The sequence below is a fragment of the Lontra canadensis genome, unplaced genomic scaffold (assembly GCF_010015895.1).
Source record: "Lontra canadensis isolate GAN:19392208 unplaced genomic scaffold, GSC_riverotter_1.0 scaffold89, whole genome shotgun sequence".
Classification (NCBI taxonomy): domain Eukaryota; kingdom Metazoa; phylum Chordata; class Mammalia; order Carnivora; family Mustelidae; genus Lontra; species Lontra canadensis.
In genome coordinates this window covers 1796046-1820282 of record NW_022631083.1, presented here as the reverse complement: position 1 = coordinate 1820282, position 24237 = coordinate 1796046, and the positions used below count along the sequence as shown (strand labels likewise).

The 24237-nt window shown below is 43.7% G+C and overlaps 1 protein-coding gene across 1 annotated transcript in view; it reads right to left on the bottom strand.

Moving 5' to 3' along the window:
- OTUD7A (OTU deubiquitinase 7A) overlaps positions 1–24237 on the bottom strand; it is a 357324-nt gene that overhangs the window by 88876 nt on the left and 244211 nt on the right. The window lies entirely within an intron of this gene.

The window sequence follows — 24237 nt, the reverse complement described above, 5'->3', positions numbered from 1 at the left end:
CTGGAACAGCTCTAAACAGGGCCCCTGGGCACGGAGATGGGTGCAGGGTGTTGAAGGGGGCTCTATGCAACACCAGGGAGAGCTGTTGTGGGGGCTGGTACTCCGTGGGTCTCTAATTCTGAGTCTGAGTCAACGGCCTTCTAATGGAGGGACAGACACTGCACACTGTGTCCCATTTATTAGGCATCATGAGCTTTTTGAAGACAAAGAATTAAAAGCCTTGCTTTCATTTTAAAGAGCAAATAAAATCTTACCCTCTCCCGGTTAACTTCGAAGTGCGGATATTAACAGTATTGACCTAATTATATGCTGAATTATGTATATATACAATATCATGAGGCTTTGAATGTGTAAAATAATATCGGGACATCCTTTTTTTGTTGTTGTTCCTTCCACAGCTAGTGCAGACTTGATACTCTCAGTCACCATATGGCCATTCGTAATTTAATCACATCCCCACCCCCTTCATAGTCAGCTAACAAAGATGCAATAGTAGCATCTTTGCACCATCTCAGTGGGTAAGAAAAGAAAACTAATCTGGGACACACAACAGAAAAAAAGGAGGAGCTGGTGTTTTTGTAAGTGATAATAAATAGGGGGTCCTGGTGTAATGCAGCCTGATTATGGTTAGTAGTGGAAGTGGAGGGTGGTGGTTGTGACCATGGGCCTGGGGTGGTGGCAATAACAGGGCTGGTTTGGGGAAAGGAAACTGAAGCAGAAATGTCAAAACATACTTGTGCTCTTACATGGGACTAATAATCACAGTGCACACATACTACCCACATGATCAAAACCTGGCATTTTCAAGTCTAAGGGATAGTGACTATCAAACGGGCATTAATGTTCCAAGAAGACAAAGAGAAGACCCTGCCTTTAGGAAAATGATGTCTTAGCAGGGGTGATAATGTGAGAGGAACCCTGCTCCAAGGCACAGCTGGGCTCTAAGGCAATACCCAGAGGAGGGTCAAAGCTGCGTGGAGGAGGAAGGTCAAGGAGAGGGGAGGTGGAGGAGGACCATTCCTGATGCCAGTTCCTATCACAAAATGCAGACATTCTGGCATGGATGTATGTATTAGCAGTAACATCAGCACGATGAATTCTGGTTGTGAAGAGGGATGGGAGAGCAGGGAAGCATCCCATGGGGGGCACCTGAGGAGCTCCAGGTGCAGCCAGGAGTATCATCATCCCCAGGCCTCAACAGGGAACAGGCACTATTATGGTGTATCACAGACAGAAAGTGACACATAGACTGATTACGGCATTTACCTGCAGTTCCTCATTTGCTACATCACGGTGTTTGCATGTGGACCCTCTAATCTGTCCTCCCCCCGCCCCCCGAGCTGCATCTCCCATGCAGGGCTGCCCAGCACACAAAACCTGGTCCTGGCAGAGCTGTAGACCCTAATCCTGCTGGCAGGGCACTGATATGGGGACCCAGCCCCCTCCCGCCCCACTGTGCTTCTTATGCCCAGTGGAAAGAGCCTCTTTTGCTGCTTCTATCTATTCCCCACCCTTCTCAGAACCCCCATCCACTGTTCCCACTATAAGGTATTTGGGCCCAAGTGCGAGAGCAGGCCCCTGACGGCCAGTGCTTTAGCTTTGTCCTGCAGGACGAGGGTGTGTTCCCATTCACACATCTGTTAGTGGATCAACTTGGACACACTGATGAGGCAGGTGTCCTACCACTGGGGAAGGACCGTGTGTTCTGGGACTCCTCACTGCTGATTCTCTGGCTTGCTTGTGACTTCCCTGCATTCTCCTGTTGCTGTCCCATACTCATGCTCACTTTGCTGCGCACCTGCCCTGTATTCTTAACCAGTTAGCATCTGGTCCTCCTTGTGCTGCATCTCATCACAGAAATTCATTAACTGTTAAATGAGAATGAAGAGGGAAGAGAGGAGGGGCAGCGGCACTGTCCACAGAAGCCTAGCTCCCAAACACTCCCTTCAAAAGTTTTAAAGAATTCCTCAAGGAGTCAGTACTTCAGTGTCCATGCATGTGGAAAGGCCGTTGACATGGGAAGAAAACAAGACAGACTACAGACACATTCATCAATTGTTGAGGGAGTCAGAGGCCCTCAAGATGGCTTCCCACTCTGTACAATTCCCAAAATGGCAGCTCAGGAAGACTAGGATTGTAAAAGGTGATTTATAGACATTTGGACTGGAAAGGCCTCTGTGGTTAGCTTGGTATTGACGGGTTGTACAGGTTGTACCTAAAAACAGGAAATCTAGGGGAGAGGGATGGGGTGGGTTCCTGGTGGCCCAGAAGTGGGCTTTGGGGGATCTGAGATCATATGACTCAAGCTCTCCTTTCTTTTCCATTCCAAGTCTCGAAGAATTCTAATGGATGTCACCCAGATTCAGGAGTAGCAGGAAGGGCCCAGAGGACCACAATGGCCTCACCACCACAATGGATGGGCCAAGGCCCAGATGGAATCGATAGGCTGAGTGATCATGGTGGCCATGGGCTGTATGTGCCTCTGAAGCTGGGACACTCATTTCAAGGAAGGAGTTGGTCCAGTGGACAGTCACGAACACAGGCTTTGGGGCCTGGGTCCAGCCCTGGCTCCGCCTTGTAGCTACTTTTGTGAGAGAGAATATAGCATTTCATCATGTGAAACCTCAGATTACTTCTCTGTACAACTGGGGAGAGTAAAATCCATTTAATGGGAATTCTTAGGAGGATTACGTGAGACTAGGAGGTCATGTTGGTAAAGTTCTTAGCCTATGGTGGTTGGTGTTATGATCATTCATTGTTAAGTTCTGCTACATCTAACTTTTATGGCTTGTGATTGAAACCCAGCTAATAAGTGGCAACTGAGATTCAAATCCGGGTCTGTCAAGATTTTGGGGGGCTATAGTTCCCTTGAACCTTCTATAAAGCAGAGATGCAGGAGATCACAGGAAGATGTGAAATGGGAACTAACTAAACTCAGGGGAAAAAGCAAAAAAGAGTCAGAATCCTTTCTGAAATGAAGTTAAATTGTAAGAAAGCAAAGAAAAAACAGACCACAGATAGCACAGTAAGGACTGTAAAAATGAAAAATAGGGGCAGCTGGCTGTCTCAGTTGTTTAAGTGTCCAACTCTTGATTTTGGCTCAGGTCATGATCTCAGGGTCGTGGGATCAAGCCCGTTGTGGGACTTCACATTCAGTGGGACATGTGCTTGAGGATTCTCTTCCTCTCCCTCTGCCCCTCCCCTTACCTGTGCTCTCTTTCTCTAAAATAAACAAACAAATCTTTACAAAAAATGAAAAATAAATAAAGTGGACAAAGTGAAACAAAAATAAAAATTTACAGAGAAATGGTAGGTATAGAATACAGGTGAAAGGCATACAACATAGGCATAACTGGAGCCTAAAATAAGAAATCTAAAATAATGGAAAAAAAAAAAGAATTTAAAAACCATTTTAAAAAAACAAGCTTTTAATGCAAAGATTTGATTCCATATATTGAAAGGCACCAGTTCTCTTAGTATAATCAATACCAAGATATATCCTTACAAAGTTATTTTGTATTGAATAATATATATATATATTTATACTGAGTATATTTTTTATCTGAATATTTAAGCAAAAAATGAAGAAAATCAGGCTGTTAACATACTTCCTGGCAACCACATTCAAAGCCTGAAGTTAGTGGGGTCACATGTACAAGATACTGAAAGAGAGAAATAAATGTGGGCTAAGAAATTTTTATACTCAGAGAGGCTATCCTTTCATATACAGAGGCTGCAGACAAAGCATTTTAAATGTGTATGAGTCCAGAAACTACTACTGAAATAGATCTTTCTTGAGAAAACTACTAGAGAATGGGCTCCAGCTAGTCAAGAGATGAATGGGAGTTTGGCAAAGGGACAGCCAGGCAGTAGTAAATTTATTTAACTGTACAACTATGAAAAAGCAAAGGTACAGATACAATTGCAAGAGGAGAAGGTCAATAGATTGCTGAGCAAAAATGGTACAGTCAACAAAATGATAGAAGGCAGAAAGTAGAATCAACTAACAGTTCCCTTAGCTATGCTACATGGGAGCATAAAATAATAATATTTAAAGTTGAAAGATTAAATACAAATACATAAACATTTTTAATAGTACAGAGATGAATGCCAAAACCAGATAAAAGATATACTACTGATTTAACTGGATGGGAGGAGACAGAAAAAGAGAGGAGGAAGGAAGAAGAAGATACAAGCTAATTTTGTTGGGGCAGATTGTAAAAACTAATATGGTCTAAAGAAAAAAGAAAACAGGATGTTACACAAAGGTAGAATTTTAAAAAGTAAATCACTAGATAAAAAAATGCAACTTTTCTAAATATCAGAAATATATTTTAAATAAGAACCTAACAAAATATATTGAAAGACATTTGAAATATTTATATATAAAAATAGAAAACACAATATGATAGAATTAAGAACCACCATATCTGTCAGAGCAATACCTTTAAACGGACTTAATGCAACTATTTAAATATGAGGTTTTTCATATTATCTCACAAAGCAAAGTCTAACTATTTGCTGTATATATGAGACCTATCTAGAGCAAAGTGATTCAGAAAAGTTGCAACAAAGAGGGAAGGACAGTGCTGTATCAGGTTTAACAGGCAAAGATAAAACAACAAAAACAAAAAGCAATATAGGAGACATGATTTTATATCAAACAAAGTAAAATTCAGGCCCAAAAGAGTTATTTAAGATGAGGAAGGCCACTTTATAACCCTAAAGCGTTCAAATAATGGAGATGTATTGATCATGCTCTTTCTTTTCTGTAGTTTTGAGGTCTTGATGACCCAGGGGGGACTGTCCTACTCAGGGCTATCTGAGTCTTCGTGATTGCAAACTACCTCCCTGCAAGTGTGTCTTTTATGTGCAAACCAGCCAATCCGAACCCCTTACCCCAACCATGTATGATCACGCTTTCATAGTCAGGGCAAATGCTCCCCCCATGCTGATTTCCCAGAGCCAGGTACAACTTGGGACAGCCTCTCCAGCTAATCTAGCCAATCCTAAAACTACTTATCCTGCTTACCCTGCCTTACCTCTTCCTTCCTGCAGAACCCACACTAAAGGTTCTTGCTCGTATTTTCCCCATTCCTTGTGTCTCCTGACTGACCCTGCTACTCCTCTGTGTGGCCCTCGTGGCCTGCCTCCTGTTCCTAGCAACCATTTTTCTTTGTGACACCGATTTCCATGCCTGTGTCTTACCCGACCTGTTAGAACAGATCTCGGATACATATTAAAACAGAAGACATAAGAAGTATGAATATATGCATACTAAATAGAAAAGTAGAAAATTTTACAAAGCGGAAATTGCCATGAAACACTGGAATTTACTATTGACAAGAGAATGCCATCAGTAGCAGGACAGATTATAATGTGGGAACAAATAGCCTCCAGACTCTTGAGGCCATTACAACGAAGGCTTGCTTTTTGCTCAAGCCATGAGTTGGCGGAAGGTTGGCTGAGCTCTGTCACATCTTCTCGCTTTGGGATTCAGGAGGACAGAGCAGTCACTCTTAAAAACTTCCTATCAGTATGACAGAGGGACAAAAATCCCTTGACTCTCTCCCATTAACAATCAAATACTCTGGCCCAGTAGTGACCTCTGACTTCTGTTCCCAACCCACTGCTCAAACTAGGCACAGGGTCCCATCCAACCACAGGAGCCAGGAGGGGCAGTTCTCCCATGTACCCACAAGGGGAGTTAGACTGCAGAACATTGTCCTTGAACAGTGCTAATGACTACCACAGGATCTAAAATTAACATATACACACACAAGATAGCCTGGGGATGCCTCGGTGGCTCAGCTGGTTTAGCATCTGCCTTCAGTTCAGGTCATGATCCCAGGGTGCTGGGATCAAGTCCTGAATCAGGGTCCTTGCTCAGCGGGAACCCTGCTTCTCCTTCTGCCTGCCACTCCCCCTGCTTGTGCTTTCTCTCTCTCTCTCCTTCTGACAAATAAGTAAGTAAATAAAATCTTGAAAAAATCGCATAAACAAAAACAAGTCATATGACATAATGGAAGGAAGGATTTCATCATGCAATTCCATAACTGCAACTAAAAGATAAAATACTGAGAAATAGGGGCTCCTGAGTGGCTCAGTCATTAGGCATCTGCCTTCGGCACAGGTCATGATCCCAGGGTCCTGGGATTGAGCCCCATATTGGGCTCTCTGCTCAGTGGGAAGCCTGCTTTCCCTCTCTCATTCCCCCTGCTTGTGTTCCTATTCTCGCTCTCTCTCTGTCAAATAAATAAATAAAATCTTTTTTAAAATACTGAGAAATAAATTTAAAAGAAATATGTAGAGCATCTATGTGGAACACTTACACTATCTCTCAAAGCACAAAGCAGGGCTGAACACACTATGTTCTTAGTATGGCAGGCTCAATATCATCATTTCTTCCTCATCTAACTTAAAAATTTAATATGATTCTTATAAAAAATATAAGCAGGGTTTGGAATCAGGCAAGCTGATTGTAACATTCATTTGAAACACTAAGCGAGAATAACCAGGGACCCTCTGAAACAAAGGAGCAGTCAGGAGGGAGGGGCACTCACACACCGGCCACTGGCTCTCCTGTTTATATGAACAACCAAATAAAGCCATGGAACATAACGGAAGTCCCAGAGAGGCTGAAACACATATGCAATGTCAAAACAGACATACTGATCTGGGAAAAGTCCTGCATTTCATATCACACACCAGGAGTCATCTCTGAGGCAGGTCAGATGCTGAGAAAATCTAAGTCTAAGGAAGGGGCATGCATGCAGGAGGGCTAGTGTGGATGGGGCAGGGGGCGGGGCATGGGCAGGGGGGAAGCAGCAGATCCACCATGAAGGTGCCACTGAGGTCCTCCCTGAACTGACTGGCAGCACAGGAAAAGGGATGGCCCTTCAGACGAATTTGCATTATAGTAAAGGGCCCAGACATAAAGAATGCATTGCATGGGGTTGCTGCCCCCAGTTAGGAGAGTCTTAGATGAAGTGACTTCCTTCCCCGGGTGTCACACCAGAAGACATTGTCAGCTGTGAGTCATCAGCAGTGTCACTCTCTGCTCCCCACCCTGGCAGGAGTGCCTGGACCCCCTGACAAAAGGATCTGAGCACAGGAGCATATGCCACAGCCTCTGTTTTCTCTGGAGTTCGGAGTGCACACATATGTGGTTTGCCCAAAAACCGGTAAGGGGAAAAATAGATTAACAACCCAGAAGTACAAGCAAAGGACATGAACAAAGATTTCATTGAAAAATAATTATAAATGGCTTTTAAATATATGGAAAGATGATTAATTTCACTCACAAAAGAAATGCAAATCGCAAATACACCAAGAGGGCTCCCAGCTGGTTAAGCTTCTGCCTTCAGCTCAGGTCATGATTCAGGGTCCTGGGATGGAGTCCCCCCATCAGGTTCCCTGCTCAGTGGGGAGTCTGCTTCTCCCTCTGCCCCCCACTCTACACTCTGCTTATTCTCTTTCTCTCTCCCATACAAAAATACATAAAAACCTTTTTTTTTAAACCCTAAAACCAAAAAACCAAATACACCAAGAAACCATTTTACACATATCAAAGTGGTGAGTGCAAAATTTGGGAACCCACCTGGTTACCAAGTTTGTTGGTAAACAGGCTCGCTCATCCCCCGGCTGCTAAAAGTACAGAATGATATGACCCTCACACAAGGCTATTTCCCAGTATTCATCAAAATCACAACGCACTTATCCTGTGACCCAGCCACCCCACTTCTGGGCTTTTGCCCTAGAGAAATACCTATACACATAAAAGGAGGTATGTACAATATAGTCATTGCAGCATCATTTACAACAGCAAAATAACGGAAACGAGCTAATTGTCCATGTATGGAAGAATATTTAAATAAACTACACTCCACTTGACATAATATGCTAGTGCATGAAACAATGATGAAGCTGCCATGGAATGATGCACTCTAGCGCACATCTGGGAGTGAAATAAGGAAGGTGTTAAATATTCATAATCCTACTTTTGAGTAAGGACAGAATGCATGCAAGCATGCATCTGCGTATACCAAGACCAGAAATAAAAAACTAGCGGGGCACCTGGGTGGCTCAGTGGGTTAAGCCTCTGCCTTCAGCTCAGGTCATGATCTCAGGGTCTTGGGATCGAGCCCCGTATCGGGCTCTCTGCTCAGCGGGGAGCCTGCTTCCCCTCTCTACTGCCTCTCTGCCTCCTTGTGATCTTTCTCTCTCTGTCAAATAAATAAAATCTTAAAAAAAAAAACCTAGCACAAGTGGTGATCAAGAGTGGGGGACAGGGGATGGGGGCGGTACGATATTGTCAATGTCTTCCTCTTTTGAGTTTTTGAACTATTTGAATAAATCAGTTATAGAAAACAGTGCATAAAACTAAATGTCTAATTTTTTTAAAGGATTAAACAATACTTTCATTGTTTAAACAATATCTGAAGTGTATCCCAGTGAGAACTTTCCCTTAATATGTAGGGTGCCGTAACTACAGAATTGGAAGTCCTCATCTCATTTCCATTGGCAGCAACAATTCTGAATTTCCTGGCTATTAAATACAGATGGAAATAGAAAGAACCAGTTGAAAGAACTGGACCTCTTAGCTAGCTGATATTTGTAAGGCTGTTTTAATTAGTTTATTTTTATAGAAATGTGGAGAAAGAAATCAGCCCGAAGGCTTGCTCAACTAATCTTCCAATAGGTTGTAGTTCACCAGATGCTTGTGCAAATATAACAGATATGATAATAACATAGCAAAATTATATGACTGATATTTTTATATTTTTGATGTTGAAAACTTTAAAAAGACACTGGTATTAATTTATTCTATTGACAGCAATAGAGGCTGGTACGTGTGGCAAATTTAAACAAATGATGAAAGAGAAAATATACTTATGCACAATCACTCTTTGACCCATGGCAAAATGGTTTTTGTGATCCACTTTCTACTGAAGCAGCTCTTTTCAAGATTACCAACAAGCTTGGTGTAGCTAAATCCAAGGTCATTTCTCTGTCCCCCACCAATAAAGCTCTCTCTCCTTAATTTACTCTCCTTTTTGGGGGGAGGAAAGGGAAGGGGTCTAATGTACAACACAGTGACTGCCATTCTCTTACTTCTAAGATATCGCACTCCCCTAGTCATCCTTTTTTTTTTCAATGGCTGCTCTACTCCTGTCCTTTTAATAGCACCTCTTCCTCTTTCATTAAATCCCTAGATGTTGTCATTCCTCAGTGTTCAGATCTGGGTCAAACTCTGTTAGGAGATATTTGAAAGACATTTTTACTTCTGACTTAAAGGAATGTAGACTTAAGAGGAGAGCTGACCTGTGCTGTTATTCCCTGTTCTTACCGACTGGAATGCAGACATATTACCTGGAGCTGTGGCAATCATTTTGCAAACATGAGGTAAAAAGCATAAAAAGCTCAATTGCCAAGAATGCTGAGTGAGGGGGAAAAAAAGCCTGAATAAGAATCTGGACAGATTACTGCCAGCTACCCCCCAACTAATACAGAAAAAAAGAGACAGGAGAGGTCTATACTGGGAGTTAGGCATGAGTCTGACAGGATACCCAAGACGGGATATAACTTGAGACTTAGAGGATGATCAGAGGTGCTCTCATTTAGGCTGAGACATGAAGGAAGTATGAAAGCTATTCTGGCAAAGAACCAGGAGCAGGAGGAGCAGCGGAAGTAGGCTGGGAAGAGGACAGCACATGGATAAACCTGGAAGTGAAATGACCTTGTCCATTAAGGCAATGAAGGTAGTTAAGACGAATACGGTGCGGAGAGGAGCCAGGAGAGGCTGCTTGGGGAGAGGGAGGTGTTGGGACAAAGTGCTCCTTGAAGCATCTTGTGAAGTATGCGCTGGGGTTTGGACTTTATCCCAAGGGCAAACATGAGTCACTGAAGCATTGACAAAGAAGTAGGGCTTGATCAAATTTTTATTTGCGAAAAAGAAAGTATTTGCATTAAAAAATTACTCTGGCTAAACAGCAGAAACTGCATTAGAGTTGGGGAAGCTGGGGGCAGAAAGAACATTAGGAGAGACCTGTCGCAATATAGATGAGAATCGAGGTGGCCTGGCCCAGTGACAGTGAGGATGGAGAAGCAGGGTCAGGGGTGGTGGTGGTGGTTCTCCTCAGGGCTGGACTGGAGGGAGAGGGAGAGGTGAAGGCAGGTGTCTAGGATCTTGCAGACTGCCCAGGAAATGGCTGGCTGGGTTATGGTAATTCACATCTGGAAGATTACTCAGCCATTAAAAGAATGACTTTGCATAAACAACTGATTTGAGGGGATTTCAGTGAAGTAGTGTTGAGTGAGAAAAGCAGTATGATGACAGTGTGTGCAGCACAATCACCTTGGGTAACACAAAGCAAACACAGCTCTGCCTGGTCCACATCCAGCATCATCATGCCTTAGCATCCAAGGTCTGCCTTTGCACACCCTCGCTCATCCCAGGGGAGAAGTATGAGTGAATGCTCCTGCAAGTCCCTTCTCAGTAGAGTTCTGGCAACAGACTCCAATGAGAAGCATTCATGCAAGACTGATTGGAAGGCTGAGCACAGGCTGGTTTTCTATGGGGGGTCGCAAGCAGATGCCTGGGCAGAGAGCAGATGGAGACTGGCTGAGGCTTTGGGGCAAACTCCTAAGAAGCACCTGCTTGGCAATCCAGCTGCCAGGGTAGGTGGGGAGGGTGCCTCTTGACTCGAGGCTGTAAGGACTTCCAGTGAGCACCAGTGATCCTCCAACTATGAGCACAGCTTCTCTGATTTCACGTATTTCCTCTGGTCTATAAACCTCTATTTCCCTTTCCTACTTGAAATACCTAGAATGGCCTCTTTCTTCTTTATCAAATGCTGATAGATCAGAATTTGGTACTGGAAATTGTTCCAGAAAAGCAGAAAGACAAAGATGAGGCTAGTTCTCTGATGGTGTAGAAAAGCTAACAGCTGTTATCAACAGACACTGTGATGCGAAGATGGGATCTAAGGAGTGCGGTGGGTGAACCCTCTTGACTGTGCTGGGGAGCATGCAGGAAAAATCCTGAGCAGGACAATGAGCAGAAAAGACTGGGCTTTGAAAGCTGGATGGGATCTTGAGAATACTTAGCTTAAAAAAACCCCGACTCTACCAAGTGCTGGTGAGAACATGGATCAACTGGATGAACCTGGGGTCCTTGAATCTCCAGTCGCCCTGAGCTTATCGGACCAGCAGAGGCAGCCCCTCGCCCTTGACCAAGAACAGTGCCCGCCTTCCCCCATTGTCTGAAGGCTGGCAATGACCTCTTCTGAGCAGATGTGTTTCATGGAGATGTCCAGTTTTAAAACTCAGGTCTCATAAAAGTTTTCAGATTCATAACAAGGAAGATGGCCTAGGAGAAAGTTCCATATACATCAAAAGAATTCTAAGGTTTTTGCTAGGAAAAATCTAGAGTGCATAGGGTTAGATTTTTACAAATGTTAAACTCACAATTGACCAAATGTGCCTATGGCAGAAGCAAAAGACTCTGGACTCTGGGAAACAAACAGAAGGGGGGGCGTGGGGAGATCGGGTAACTGGGTGATGGACATCAAGGAGGGCACGTGATCTGATGAGCTCTGGCTGTTATACACAACTAATGAATCACTGAACACTACATCAAAAACTAATTATGAACTATATGTTGGCTTATTGAACCTAATTAAAAAAAGGTGCAGAGTCTGGATATGAAGGTCTAGGTGCTGGGTGATGGCAAGGGGAGCAGGGCAGGTGTCATGGAAGAAGGTTTTACAAACTCCCCAAGTGGAGTCTGCCAGGGGCAGGATTCAAGATATGGGTTGCATATTTTCTCCCTTGCTTTGTTATTTATCAGTAGGTATACATGAATCAACTCATGTCATTCTCCCTTGTTATAGGACAGAAACTAGGCTAGGTGTGATTAAGCTCCTAATTTAGTCTTCAAGTTATAGTTTACCGAAGATAAGTCATGGTCTCAACCAGGTGAGGAATGAACACAACTCAAGATGGGTTTGGAACTTATGGGGCTTTGTACCTCCTGCAGGTGGTGAGAAGTGAGTACATCTTCAGTTGTGTGGGGGATTGGCGGGATGTGGTGTTATTGTGCTTGCTTGTTTGAGTATGGATCAAGGATATGTATGGATGAGGATACAAGTAAAAGGATAGAGAGTGCCAGAGAGTCCAATGCCAACTCAATCACTGCCTTCCCTACACTCTCTCCTTTTTCACTTTCCTCTGCAAACTGGGGCAGAAGCCAGAGGTGACCAAAAAAAAAAAAAAAAAAAAAAAAAAAAAAAAAAAAAAAGCCAGAAGTGACACTTCCCAGAACTGCTTTCCTGATAAGTTCCAGGTTCTAAAGGAGAAGCACTGATGCAAAGTTTGCAAGGCTGCAAGAAGGAGAAGCCATCATACTCCAAGGCCAACTGTGAACACACACAGTTCCTAGGGTAGCTCTGGGGAACCTCATAGTAGCTGTGAGTCCCAGCTGCCTTCTCCAGGTAACAGCAGCAGCAGCCTGGCCCCTCTGACATTCCTGAGGTTGACGGTGACTCCCTACAAACCTGCTTCTCTGTGGCATCCCTGACCTTTGCTCCATCAACCCTTTCAATGGTGGTGTAAACCGCTAAGTGCCTGTATTAAAATCCATCTCACTTGCAAACCTCAAGTGTCTTAGGTGTTCCCAAGAGAGCTCTGGCTGCATTCATGCATGTGTATACATCTGTGTGTCTTTCTCTGTGTTTAATATATATTACATATGTATCTGCAGTTGATGATTTGAGTTTGGAGAAAAATATGGAAAGACATAATAGGTTGTTAATATGGGTTTCCAGCAGTTGGTGGTGATATGCATTGAATGGAGAAGGAGGGGATAGGGCAACACAAGCAAAAGAGAGGATTTTCTAGAAACAAATGATACGTATGTTATGATCCTGTTATGCAAACTTATGTATCTGTGTGTTTGTGGATGAACATACTAAAATAGAGAAAGGTAGATGGGGCTAGAGTAGACATTCTGCAGGAATTCTGAAGAACGAGGCTATACTGGTCCATCCTATACCTTCTCTGGGGAGGAAGTCTTGCAGACAGTTACTATTTTGTGATATTTTGTGACAGTTACTATTTAACCCTTTCTATTATGCTAGGAGCATATCTAATTAGCCAGCTTCTTTCCTCGGATGTAGAAGGACCACGGAAGAGCAGGGGTATGGAGAGAGACCAGAGAGAACACGCAGCAGGTGGACACTGTTTGGTAGGAGCCATCAGCCTCAGCTTTGACAGTTCATTTCTTCAAAATGAACTGACTCTTTAAAAAAATGTAAGTATAGGGGCACCTGGGTGGCTCAGTGGGTTAAAGCCTCTGCCTTTGTCTCAGGTCATGATCCCAGGGTCCTGGGATCGAGCCCTGCATCGGGCTCTCTGCTCAGCGGGGATCCAGCTTCCTCCTCTCTCTCTGCCTGACTCTCTGCCTGCTTGTGATCTCTGTCTGTCAAACAAATCAGTAAAATCTTTTAAAAAAATGTAAGTATAATTAGCATACAGTGTTATATTGTTCCAGGTGTACAATATGATGATTTAACCATTCTATGCATTTCTCAGTGCTCATCACAGTAAATGTACCCTTGATCCACTTTTGTCTATTTCACCATGCCCTCCTTCCCTCTGGCAACCGCCAGTTTGTTCTCTGTATTTAACAGCCTTCTTTTGTTTGCCTTTTCTCTCTGTACATTTGTTTTGTTTCTTAAATTCCACACAGGAGTGAAATCATATGGTATTTGTCTTTCTCGGTCTGACTTGCTTCACTTAGCATTATGCCCTCTAAGTCCATCCATGTTGTTACAAATGGCAGGATCTCATTCTTTTTATGCCCAATATGTGTGTGTGTGTGTGTGTGTGTGTGTATGTGTGTTTATGTATGTGTATGTGTATGTATATGTGTGTATGCATGTGTATGTACATGTATACTATACATACTCACACACACACACACACATCACATCTTTACCCATTCATCTATGGATACAAGTACTTGTGTGACTCCCACAGCTTGATTGCTGTAAATAATGCTTTAGTAAACATAGAGATGCATATATCTTTTCAAATTACTGTTTTCATACTCAGCAATGAAAAACTGGGTGCTTTCCCTGTAAGATTGGGAACAAGATAAGGATGTCCAGTCTCACTACTTTTATTCAACATAACACTGGAAGTTCTAGCCAGAGAAATCAGACAAGGAAAAAAACAGGCATCCAAATTGGTAAGGAAGAATTAGAACTGTTGTCATTTGCTGATGACATGATACTATATCTAGGAAACTCTAAGGATTTCACCAAAAACTACTAGAATTGATAAATGAATTCAGTAAAGTCACAGGATACAAAATTAACATACAGAAATCTGTTGTATTTCTAGGTACTGATAATAAAGTAGCAACAAGAGAAATTAAGACAACAATCCTATTTACAATTTCACCAAAAATAATAAAATATCTAGGAATGAACTTAACCAGGAAGGTGAGAGACCCATACTCTGAAAACTCTACAACACTGATGAAAGTAATTGAAGACGATACAAATAGATATTCCATGATCATGGAATGGGAGAACAAATATTGTTGACATGTCCACGCTACCCAACGTACAGATTTAATGCAATCCCTAACAAAATACCAACATTTTTCACAGAACTAGGAGAAACAATACTAGAATTTGTATAAAATCATGAAGGGCCCTGAATAGCCAAAACCATCTTGAAAAAGAAGAACAAAGCTGGAAGTATCACAATCCCAGATTTCAAGATATAAGGGAAATCGGAACAGTGTGGTACTCGCACATAACAGACACACCGATCAATGGAATGAAATGAATTTAACTTGGAATGAAAGTCTAATTTCCACACATGTGGTGTACATAGCTCAAACATTCATACATTTAAAACATGGCTATGATGTACCGAAAGTCAAGTCCTCCTATGACTGAGGACGGGGTTTTCTACACAAATGCTTCCCAGGGCTGTCCGTAAAGCAGGCATTCAGTCCTGATGTCCCGTGAATTCACCCATGTGATCAGATGTGGGTGGGTGAGGGTGGGAAGGATAGCGAGTGTCAGGCATGACGTTCTGGCCACAGGCCCTCTGTGGGCTTGCTCCGTGACCTTGGACAATTTCTGCTGCTTCTTTGAGCCCTACTTTGAGCAACCTTAAGGAGAGATGGTTGAAATTCGCCTCTGTGGGGTTCTCCCTAAATCTTAAGATTCTGAAAGTTAAAAAAAAAAACAAGGGAAGATAGTCGCTTCCACTGTTATTCAGAGGTTTGCTGGAAGTAAGGTAAAAATGCCAGTCACAAACACATTACGGATTTTGGAGAGGGCTGCTGGACCCCAAAATCCGAAATTGACACCCTTTATTATCTCTTAGAATTGCTTAAAAAAACCCCGACTCTACCAAGTGCTGGTGAGAACATGGATCAACTGGAAATCTAATACACTGAGAACACAATACGGCACGGCCACTTTTGAAACCTGTTCATCTGTTCTTTATGAAGTTGAACATACACTTACCCAGTGATTCAGCAATCTCATTCCTAGGTATTTACTGAAGAGAAATGAGGACTTACATTCACATGAAAACTTGTATGCATACGTTTATAGTGGTTTTATTCATAAACACTAAAAACAGGAAACAGCTCAAATGTTTTTCAGCTGGCGAACAGATGAAAAAAACCCAAAACACCCTGTGGTACATCCTTACAATGGAATATCACTCAGCAGTAGGAACGAACAAACCAGTGACTCATGCAGAAATGTGAATGAATCTTAAAGGCACTGGGCTAACTAAATAAAACTATATATTGTAAAAGAAGAAAAGAAAGATAAAAGTGCCAGTAACACATACACTGTAGAAATCAAAGTAGGCCATGGGCTGTAAGAAATCGAAATGACACTCTTTATTATATGGAAAAAGTGGCTACTGAGACAAAGGGGTGTAGGGTTTGGGGATGACACAGATTTCTCGCTACACTCACTGCTGCAACACACTCCCCCACCCATCATGGCCTGAGCCCCCTCTTCCCTCACATCCCTTCATTCACCCCAGTGACAGACCCCTGTAACCGCACCAATGGCCTCCTGCAGATGCTCAGAGGTGATCACTACCTTCTTCCACACATTCTCCATTTATTATCAAGGACACCACACCCTTTTGATCTGCCTCCTTTATACCAATAGCCCCTTCTGGGTCTCCTTTGCTGGATTCTTCTCACGCTCCCGGCCTCCACTTGCTGAGAGACCTCTGGCCCTGGAACCACTTCTCTTGCCCACCTGTGCTCGCCACCTGGGTGACCCATCGAGCCCCTCCTGGTGAGTGCCACCTGCTAAGTATGCACTGACCTCCCCTAGAATTTTGTCATTGGGCAGCTCTTGATTTGCATATCCAACTTCTGACTCAACACCTCAACTTAGACGTCTTACAAAAATCGCTGTGTTGAGGCCCTAATTGCCAAGGAGACTGTGTTTGTAGATAGGGAGAAAATTAAAGGTTAAATGAGTTCCTAAAGGTTGGAACCCCAATCTGATATGGCTGGTGTCCTTGTGAAAAGAGGAAGAGACCCAAGAAATATCTCTTCCCCTACCCCCCAGTTCCTGACACTTTGTTATGGCTACTGGAGCAAACTCATACAGGGCTTCCCAGGCCTAACAAGACTTGAGCCAGAAACTTGGATTTCCTCCAGACTCTCACTTCATGGAGATCCACTTAGATGAAAATCCTTGCTGTCATCTTTGATTCTGTTTTTTCTCTCATACTCCACACCAGCCAAACCTTTCAGTGTGACTTTAAAATATACACCCTTGATCTAGTCCTGTCTCAGAATCTCTACCATTCCCATACCAGGTAAGCCACATCTCTTGTTGGATTGTTGCAAGAGTCTTCTGGCTCCTTCTACTTCTGTGTGTTCTGAAGTCTGTTCATAGGTCAGCCAGGATGACCCTGGGGAAATGGAAATTTTGTCATATTCCTCTCCTTTTCAACCTCAGAGACTTCCAGGCACTTTTCAACTGAGTCCAAAGTTCTCTCCATCAACCCCTAACCCTTCCCTCTCTGGCTCCTGGGCACCCAATGAGGACTCCACGATGTCACCCCCTCTTCCTCTTGGGAATCTAATCACTTTGGTCACCTGGCCAATACTAGTTCCCAAAATATCTGTATTACTTTCTCCTTTACTTCATTATGGTTTCTCTCCTGGGACTACACATCATCAGAGATGTTCTTCCCGATCATTCTATGTAAAATACCATGTGTACCCTGGGATCCAGCAATCCCATTTCTAGGAATATGTCCTAGAATATGGATATAGATATAGAATATCACAGAATGTCTGTGCCTCTACCATATGCATTAAATAACCCCATGAAAAATGTTCACAGCAGCCTGCTTCATAACAGCAGAAATAAGAAACAATCCAAGTGCTTATGGGAAGTAGAATTAACAAATACATGTTGGTCTATTTCCGTGATGGAATGTTATGCAGCAATGGAAAATCAATGGAACTTCATACAGCAATATGGTGGCTCTTAGGAGCATACTATTGCTGGAAAAAAGGAAGTTCCTAAAGATTCACACAGCCTCAGTCTATCTATATAAAGTTCAAAACATGCATTACTAACCAATGTATTGACTGGCAATGCAGACATCCATGGTAAAGGTCAAGGCCAACAAGAGAATACAAAGAAATACAACCTCCAGGGTGGGGGTTGCCACTGAAGGGGGAGGCAATGTAATGTAGATAGGAAGCACAGAATTTCAAAATTGCATTACTTTTACAATCAGTTTTGACAGCTAGGACTTTGTATCATCTCAGTTTTTAACAAAAATAATGTACTAGTTAGGGTAGGTATGGTAATTAGGAGACCAACCCACCCTCATCCCCATTCAGTAACTTAAAGAAGAAAGGTATATTCCTTTCTCACGTAGCAGTCCAGGATGGGAGTCCAGGCCTCTGGTGGCTCCCCCCTCCACACAGTCATCTGGGGACCCTGGTGCCATCTGCAACATGTGACTCCCAAGGTTGGTGTGGGGGTCCCGGCCCACTCAGCCAGAGGGGGCAAAGGACAGAGGAGCACATACTTGTCCCTTGCTTCACCGTGGTCACTCCTCAAACCTCATCTCCTCAGGAAATGTACATTCAGTTTCAGAAAAACTGAAAGAAGAGATATTACAACATCCCCAGGATTCTCTCGAAGGGGCAGGATCGCAAATGACTCTTAGTTCTTCATGCTGTGTTTTCGTAACTTTTTTTTTTCAGTGAGTTCACAGTAATGTTAAGTTATCCCCAGGCCTCCACTGACCTGAATGCCTGGTGGACATGATTTGTTTGCTAGGTAACTAATTATGTCCTTTTTGGTTTGCTTTTAATGAATATGCACATAGCCAAACATGAAAATAAATCACAGATTCAACCGTTTCAAACAACTGGTTAAATAATATAGAAAAGTAAATTAAGATAGTCAATCACAGCATCGAGTCATGAGTATTTTGAGTTACTCTGCAAAGATCAGTATTGAAACTACCAGTGTCACAGTGATGTACAGGTACTCTGATTAATTTATTTTTATAATAAAGGGATAAAACAATTCTAAAAAGAAAACTTTCAATTTGGTCATATATATATCAACTGAATAAGAGGAAAGCAATTTCTGCATATATCAGACACTAACTCATTTACTGATTTAATCCACAAATGAAGGATTTTATTGCTGTAAGAATACATGTGTGAATATGTACTTACAGTCTGAGAAGTTCTATTTTTGGATCTCACACACTCCAGAGCTTATAAATGGAGCATCAGTTTTAAGTATTTCCAAATGCTTGGGCTCTCTACACTCAGGATGCAATTCATCTAAACAGTGATATCACGATATGTGATAAACCATTTTCACAGTAGCTGAAGGAAGATCTAAACTGGCCAGTCCAAAGCTACAGGACAGGGATGGCTCCCATGCTGCACTCTAAGGAAAGCCATGGAGCCACACTGTGGGCTCCCAGCTCAGGCAGGTGCCCATGGGTGCTGATGATATAGATATGAATGAGGACTCATGTGCGCTTCTTAAGAGGCTGCCAGAGCGAGAGGTAAGACAGGCATGAAAACACCTGTTGTAGACAGGGTAGAAGAGAAGTGTGTATGGAGAGCTGGGGGTCCGTAGAGGGGCCTGAGTGTCCCCTTATTTGTGATTGAGGTGTGGAGATTCCCAGAAGAGGAACAGGAAGGGTAATGCAGGGGACGAGCATATACAAAGACTCAGAGGCTTGCAAAACCACTCTTTGTCCCACAAATTGTACAGATATGCTGGGGTTCCAGGGAGGTGGGAGCTGATCGAGAAAAAAATAAATGACCGTGAAGTGGCCCATGGGAGCTTTATGGGGTGATGCTTGCATTCAGGGAATTTCTCACAGGAGGAGCTGTCTCTACTCAGAATGGGAGGAGGGCAGGGGAACTCCCCGGAGAGAGGAGGACAGAGGGGAGGCTTCTGTGTCCAGGTGATGTACTCAGCAGCACTGTGGGGAGTCTGGGTCAGAGACTGTCCAAGGGCAGCAGCAGCCTGTGGTCTCATAGCCACAGGCTCTGTCTTACCAACATGCTGGGGGAAGAATAACGGTGAATGCAAAGCAGGAAGGCTCTCAACGCATAAAAATCTGCTTAAGTGGGCTATGTTTGAAACAAATGGATGTGTGAAAATTTTGAGTTTGGGCTGACAGCTTTGGAGCAAAGGGGACTCAGCCTGCACGGAAGAAACAACCAGCTTTGGAGCCAATACACAGATCTGTGGCTCATTTATAAAACAAGAGGTCAGCAGGGCTGCCCCACAGAGGTTGACCCGAGAGGACCAAAATGATAGTCTCTCAGGCGGAGTTCTAAAAATACACATTTTGATTTCAAAGTCAGATGGATTTTTGTAAAAAATATCACTTGTTTTAGAGGACAAATATAGGAGGGATTCAGTGGCTGGCTGTGCCCAGTCACCCACCCTGCCATGGTCCCTGGTGTCTAAGCCACACCATTCCTAATATTCCTTCCGTGGGGGTGGAGACCTGTCCCCATAAAACCTCGTGGTGCAAGGCGCGGAGCTAACTTGTGGCTGGGTCTTCTCTGCAGCCAAGCCCCAAGCTACTCACTGCAGTCATCAGCAGCAGCAACTTCCTCTACTAAAGTCAGCTCTCCCAGCCTTCGATCTTAAAATCGGACTTTACAAAGAATCTGCATACTGATTTTCGGAAAGTCAAAGATAGTTAAGTCAACTGCTAAAACAAAACATTCAGTTCTGATGATTAAGGGGAGCCCTGCTGAGACTGGCAGCCGCCCTCTAATGCGGGGACTGTCCACCCTAAGTGTGCACCCCCACTCTGCATCCCGTGCCTTCGATCTGTATAGTATTTAAGAAAGAAAGACACTTCATTCCGTTAAACTGTTTCAGTTAAAAATTCCTGGGGCAGCTTTTTAAAACATTTGAAATAAGACCGAATCCTGAAGATCTGAGAAATAAATCACTGTCTCGTGGATGTTGGCCAACTTGGTAGAGCCTGGTAGACACCAGGAAGTCTTGATTATTTGTGGTTTCTAAGGAAATCCTTCTAGCTCTTTCCATCCAATTCTACCAGGACGCCTGCTAGCTCCCCTACCACAGTGTGTATATACACGCTAACAGTGCAGACTACCTCAGCTACGGGGTCAGGCTTCACAAAGCAGCGAGGCTCTTCTCTGGAGAACTAGGGGGCTCTGGAGCAAGACCAGCCCCGCTGAGCCCCCGGCGTACTCAGACACCCGCCATGGGCCACTCATCAGTCCACAAAACAGAGGCAGAAATGCTGTCTGGCCTCCCAGGATACCTTCTGCTTGTTCAGATTCAGTGAAATCCTGCCGGGACCCTTTGTCTACAAAACGGTTCAATCATAACGATGTAAAGATTGGGATTCTGGAGAGCAGGGCCTGCTTCCTGGTGGAGAAGGCAGTGTGCCCCGGACAAGCAGGACACGGCTGGGGGCAGGTGCAGAGTCCGCCGTGCTGTGTAAGGCCTGAGGGCCAGGGGGCCGGCCTTGCCCATGAGGCCCATGTGTGCACCCAGCAAGGATACAGGGGGTGCTGCTGTGTGCTGCTTTAGGACTTGACACCAAATACTTCCCTAATAAGTTAAGAGACTCAAACAGGTAAGGAAGGAGTCCTGTGCTGTTTGGAGGTTAGCGTTCTTTGTTGAACAGCAAGGTCAAACCCTGCAGGGGCCTGCGTGGCTACAGTGTCTTCATGTGAGCACAGTGGCCTATGCACAGACAGTGCAAGGTGGGGTGTGCCAAAGATGCCGGTTTGATTTGGGGAGAGACTAGACCACTGACAGACTTGCGAGCTGCAGAAACAAGGTTCTGATGTTCTTTTATTTAATTAAAAAATAAACTGGGGTATCACTTACAGGCAGTGAAGTGAATACCCAGATCCGTGCTCAGATTGAGGACTCTGGTCGCGGGCATGCGTGTGTGTAACCCCCGCTGCCATCCAGAGCTGGACCACGGCGGTCACACCCAGGAGGGTAATGTGTCCCCTCCCAGCCGATCCCTCTGCAGCTGTTTCCTGCTGCTGTGTAAGTGAATGGTCCCACAGAGAGCGGCCAGAAGTTCCGTGGGCTCGGCTGGCTTCTCTGTGCTGAGTCTCCAAGGTTGCGTTTCTTTCTGGAAGCTCTAGAAGAGCACCCACTTCCAGGCTCCTTCCCGTCGTGGCAGGATTCAGGTCCATGCGGCAATAGCATTGCATCCTCAGTTCCTTGAGGGCTGTCAGCTGAGGGTCATCAGCTCCCTCAGAGACCACCTTGCTCCTTGGTCCGTGGCCCCTTCCTCCATCTTCAAGGCAGCAATGGTGGTGTGTCCTCTTCACACTTCAATCTCTCTGATCTTTCCTTCCACATCTCCCGGAGTCTTCCACCTCCCTCTTCTGCTTTCAAGGGCAGAAGATTCCTGTGATCTCTCCCTTCCCCAGAACATCCAGAAAAATCTCGCTATTGTAAGGTCAGCTGATTAGCAACCCGAATTTCATCTGAGAAGTCGCTCTGCAGCAGTACTTAGATCAGTATCTGATGGCACATCAGGGAACGGGAATCCCAGGGGTGTCTTTGGAATCCTGCCTGCCACACACAAAGCCCCCGTTTTCGAGGTCCATCAAAACAGAGTCATGCGATACTTTGCTGTGTCTGGCCTGTTGGCTCAGATTAAGATCTCCAAGATACACCCCTGTTGTAGCATGCGGGAAGAGTTATTTCTTCTTATTGTTGAGTAATATTCCAACACAAGGCTACACCACACTCACTTTATCCATTTACTTGTTGAGAGGTTTGTGGGTGGTTTTTAGACTTCAGTGGTTACGATTAAAGCTGCTATGAACATTCATGTACAAGCTATTTTTGCGGACACGTGTTTCTTCAGTAAATACCCAAGAGGAGAATTGCTGGCTCAGGGGGAGAGTATATTCTTAATTTTATAAGAAACCACCAAAATGTTTTTCAAAGTGGCTGTATTACTTTGCTTTTTTACCAGCATTTGTTCCACATCCTTCTACCACTCGGTATTGTCAATCTTCTTAATTTTCATCATTTTGGTGAGTGTGTAGTCCTATCACATTATGGTTTTAATTTTTATTTCCCTGATGACTGATTTAAAAATCTTTTCCTGTGCATACTGGTCATTCACATATCTTCTTTTAAGAAGTCTTCCACTCACTTTTTTATTATTTATATTTTTATAGTTAATTTGAAGTTGTTACATATTATCTGTATTTTTGTAAATTATATTTATAAATTATGTTATTTCACATATTTGTAAATTATGATTAATATTTTTGTGGTTGTTACTTATACAAGTACTTCATCAGATATATGTTTTACATCCCGGTTTGTGGCTCTTCTCTTGACCGTGTCTTTGGAATGAACAGACACTTCTTTATTTTTGATGAAGTTCAATTTATCACTTGTTTTCCCTTTCATAGTCTTTTTTTTTGCCCTCTCTAAAACATGTGTGCCAACTCCACGGTCAAGATACTTTTATTCCATGCTTTCTTCTAGAAGCTTTGTAGTTTTTTACATTGAGGTCTATAACTCACCTTCAAGTAACCTGTATGTGTGGTGTGAGGCAGATGGTCAACCTTTTCCTATACCACCTGCCCTCCCTCCCTCCTTTTCTGTGTTATTTTATAGTTATTCTAGAACCTTTGGTGGAAAAGACGTTTTCCTTTACCTTAGTAAGTTTTTTTTTTTTCTTAAACAACCTCAACTAATGGCCAGCACGGGGCCCCATCTGAACTCTCTCCTGTTCTGCCATGCACTGCTTGTGTCCCTGACTTGAGCACCTCATGGTCCTGATTACTGCAGTTGGAAGTCAGGCCCTGTAGGGCCTCCAGCTCTGCACCCCCACTGTAGGGCTGTCCTACCTTAGGTCCTCACAGAGTCAATGGATCCCAATCAAATTTCAGCACTTTGTTTTTCGAAAAACTGATTAAGCTGATTCTAAAATTTCTACAGAGGTGATTTATATTTTACATCTTATTTTTTTACTTTTTTATTTAAATTCAATTTAGTTAACATATAGTTTATTATTAGTTTCAGAGGTAGAATTTAGTGATTCATCAGTGACATACAACACTCAGTGTGCATCACATCACGTGCCCTCCTTCATGTCCATCCCCCAGTTACCCCATCCTCTCCACCCCCTCCCCTCCAGCAACCCTCTTTTTCCCCTAGAGTTAAGAGTCTCTTATGGTTTGCTTCCCTCTCTGTTTTCATCTTATTTTATTTTTCCTTCCCTTCCCTTATGTTCATGTTAAATTCCACTTGGCTATCTGAGGAATGGGGCAGAGAGAAGGCAGGCAGTAGACGGTGGTGCTTGGAGTGTGGGTCTTAAAGGAGAGCCTAGGGCTTCCTGATGGGGAGCCAAGCAGGAATTCCTGACAGATTGGCTGTGAAGGGTCAGCGAGAGCAGCAAGCTCTCAGGCTTTCGGAAAAGCAGGATGTTTCCTGCTTCCCATGGTCTGGGCTCAGATGGGCTGGTGGCCCTGGAGGTTCACATAACTTCCAGGGAAGCCTGGTCTAGGTTCACCAGGGACACAGTTGTTATGGGCCTGGGGACCCTCACGGTTCTGTAGCCGTGACACTGTTTTTAGCGGACGCTCAGGCTCTGGCCCTGGTGAGAGCAGCTCCACTGATCGGACCTGTGGGAGCT